We start from the raw sequence: 4033 nt of genomic DNA, 5'->3' as shown, positions 1-4033 counted from the left end.
TCACAACGCCGCAGCCACATCCAAGGTGGAAGCAGTAGTTCGCATCTAAACAGGGTGGTTAGCCTGGTGCATCCACCAGCATCGCCCAGCCGGGGCGAGGGCTCCGAGCACCCCTGCGAGCTCCGGGGACGGCGCGGAAGGGAGTGCTGCAGACGTACCCTCTGCCCGAGCTCTCGGTAAACACAGCTCATAGCACGTCCTCTCTTTTTTTAAACAAGCTCCCCCGAGGAGCCCAGCTGCAGCTTGCCCGCGCAGGGACGGACGTGGACGGGAGGACAGCGCTGCCTGTGTTCGTGCGGCGCGAGCAGCAACAATGAAAACATCTGTCTGTGGCTGTGCGACCTCTTAAGCGATGATTCCCTGAGCGGGAGGCCATTACCGACGGGGCAGATCAGTTGTCTGCAATGCTTTTCACGCACAGCGGTCCCTGCGGCCCGAGCGACGGGCAGAGGCTGCAGCCGGGCTGCAGGTGCTCCAGGGTTGCCCTCTCCGGGCAGCCCGCACCCCTCCAGCCCCACGCACGATCAAGATCCACGCGGGAAAATCATCTAAACCCCATGGTGGCAAAAACAAGTAGGGTCCTGAGGCTGAATGGAAAAGTAATCCCGCCTGAGCCCGTCCCCCGGGCTGCCCCGCGCCCGCCCCAGCAGGCCCCTTTGCGGCGTGAGTCACGCCAGCGACTGCACGGAACCCGTCTTTGGATTTTCAACAAAGGCATCTTCTGAACGTCTTAGAAAGAAGAGGTTAGATTGGAGGCCAAAAAAAAATCAGTGTAAACTTTTATTTTCTGAGTCTTGTCCCTTATTGCCTGGCCCCTGGTCGGCACCGCGACCAAATGCGCGCGTTCGGCTCATCCCGTGGCTTCGTTGCTGCCCTCGCCCAGCAGCCGTCTGCATTTCCTTGTGCATTTGCGTTCTGTGGCCAAATTCTGCTGTTTGTATTGGAACGGCATTAAAGGTGAACAAACCCAGGAGGTGCCGCACTCCTCGCTCCCAGTGCAGGATTATGCCCTCCTGTGAAAAGGCATTGCTTCTGGCTGCCCAGATGCTCCCTTTACGCCCGCTCTGCAGCAGGCTGCTTTTTCCAAAACAAAACATTTCCCAGAGGCAACGCAACCTACCTGACAAGTGTTTTTTCAACTCCTATTTATAGTACTTCTTGAAGACGCAAATCAGACACAGAGAAGACTTAGACTTGGTACATGTACCTTCTTGATCAGAAGGGTGAATCACATACACCAGACCAGGCTGCAGCCAGGGCGACGCACAAAACCGGCCGGAGAGCCGCTACCTGCGGGGAGAGCCAAGCCCACCTGGGCCACGTCCGCATGTTCGTCCTACGCCCGAGAAGCAGCAGATAGAAAATGGGACAAAAAAAGGACACAGCAAAGGCAGAGCACATAACCTCTCAGTAGGAAAAGTCTTGCTTGTTTGATCTTAACCGTGCGTTAACTTACAGTCGTATTTTGCACATATGAACAGTGTAAACGTCTCAAAACATTTAAAGGTGGCAAGTACCAACCTTACTGTGCGGGACCGGCTGCTTTCTCGCTGAGCGCTCTCGTCCTGTTGAACCGAGCAGATTTGAGGATGTTTGCTTTTACTGAGGGCTTTTAGATGCTGGCGGATTGGCATGGGAAAACTTAGCGTGAAGAACGCTTGCACAGCTCTGCAGTGCGAGGCGAGGGGGCTGCGGCCTCCCGTGGCCTTTCACGAGCGACGTTTCTATCTCGGAGCGGTTTCATCAGATGCACTAAAAAAAGCCGCAGAATTGCTGGTGAGAGGAGGTGGGGGAAGAAAGCGGGAGACGGCAAAGGACGCGAGCTCTCGGGCTGGTACCCGCCCAGGTGCCCAGCCCCGCGCTGCCTCTGGACGCCCCTTCCCGCAGTTCTGCCGGGGCCCCTGCAGATCCGCCCGCAGGCAGCGGCCGGCCGGGCCGCCTGCCCACTCAAAAGGCCCAGGGAGCCGTGGCTCAGTGCCCGGGGAGAGTGGCTGTGCAAGTCAACCTTCCCTAACGTCAGCCGGCGTCTAGCAGCACGCAGAACGCTTGGCCAAGGCAAGGTCTAGCGAGAAAACATCCGCGCGTACAGCCCCTTCAGCCATCCGTCGCCCAACTTCCACCTCCCGCCGCAGCAGAGCCCGCGCGGTACAACCTGTCAGCTTTCTGCCAAGAACCGCGCCATGTGCTAGGGAAGCTGCTGGGCCAGGAAAGAGAGATGCAACCTCTTCGACAAAATTAAAAAGCATCCTTTATTCAAAACAAAACCATTTAGTAGGAATGCGTCAATTTAAATGAAGTTCTGACGGTGACAGAGTACAAAGGCTTGGGGGGAAGGAGAGGCACCTGGATCAAACCGAAAACCTGGCGCTCTCCATGCCAAGTTGGATGTTTCAAAACAGTTTTATTTGATGTAGGCATTCATACAATTTCATTTTCACTTTAGTCCCCACGTCTATATAAATACACCCCAATTCTTAATCTGCAGTTCAGGATCACACTTAAAATTAGAGAAATAAAGCAGACTTTTAACACTTCAACTAAAACATTTACAGATACAGTGTTAGAATGAGCTGTAGTTTTTATTTGTATTGAACGGATAGGGCACAGACACTTACAAATTAGTCATTAACCTATTCTAAATCAGTTTTGTTACACTGTTTAACGCATAATAAGAATGCTGGTTTTTGTAGGACACATGATTACCAGTTGGCCCGTTTGGAAGGATTTAGCTTCAAGAATGGACCAAAGCATCGGCAGCAGAGCCCAGCACTGCCACGACGCTTCTCAGCCACCGCCGCCAGCCTCGCCTTCCTTCTCACGTCTGGGCTGCCTGTGCTGAGAACGACAAGCAGCACTGTAGCACATCTTCTCTCTACCCCCCCCCGCCATTATATTCTTCCAGATCAACGATTAATTGGGTTCAGACTTTTTTTCCCCCTTTTTGCTGTCGGCACTGTAAACCATCTATCATATACCTGAGCACTGCAGATTAAAAACCAGGAGTCACCTTGCTGCAGGCCATCCGACATAGAGCAGCAGGAGAGGTTTTGATCCCATTACAGCTTTGCTGTCATAGGGGCAAAAAAAAAAGCACTTTATAAAAACTTCAAAGCAACTCAAGCAGTCAGCTCTCCTCCAACCCCCTCTCCAAGCCAGGCTTCATGACGATGCTAATATGCATCCTGTCTGCACAACAGACTTCACTGAATCTCATCCTGAATATAAATCACAGCTCCTTGGAATTTGTTTTTTTCTTAAATGTGCTGATGTCCATGCCCAATGATTTGATTTCATATAACTTTCATGGATTTTTTCTGCAGTTCTGAGATGAAAAGAAATAATCTCTTAGCACATTTTAAAATCTGGATTTCTGCCAGTTTCAGCAGACAATTCAGCTGACAATTTCAGCTACAATTTGTGCCAATTCAGTAATTTTTAATTATAAATGATTTATTTTTCTGCTTATACTACTTTTTAAAACACAGTTCAAGTAGATCAAATTACAAATTCTTTTTCTGTCCTAAGATCCATTCTTACTAAGAACCTAGTAAGAGACACAGAGACACGGTAATTTCTTCCTGGTGTTCCAAAGTGCCTTACATAACACTTGGAATTAAATTAAATAATTAAACACATCATTACACTGGGTCACATATTTACGTAATGATAGCCTACCTTCCTCAAAATTAAAAATTTACAAGCAAAATACGTAACGCATGAGAAAGCAAACATGTTGTAATATCAAATTAACTATGTGGAAGACGATGCAATAATAACTAAGTACAGAGCGCACACAGTCGAAGTGCTCGTTTGTGCTGTCTGAGCAGTTCAGCCACACCGTGATCTGGCCAGTAAAGCCTTTACCTCGCTCTGCCCCGTCAGAGGGTTTCGTGCTGGCATTCGCTCTACGTTGCTCATGGCTTCGAGTGCTACCCACGTTATCTCACAGCGACGCAGCACCAGACCTGCCGGGGGCAGCGTGAACTTTAACGTAACAGAAGCCCTGGAAATTACTTCCCCATGTTGTGATCCG

Source organism: Phaethon lepturus, unplaced genomic scaffold (genome assembly GCF_000687285.1).
Source record: "Phaethon lepturus isolate BGI_N335 unplaced genomic scaffold, ASM68728v1 scaffold29044, whole genome shotgun sequence".
Lineage (NCBI taxonomy): Eukaryota > Metazoa > Chordata > Aves > Phaethontiformes > Phaethontidae > Phaethon > Phaethon lepturus.
The sequence above is the reverse complement of the archived record's forward strand: the minus strand, read 5'-3'. Positions refer to the sequence as shown.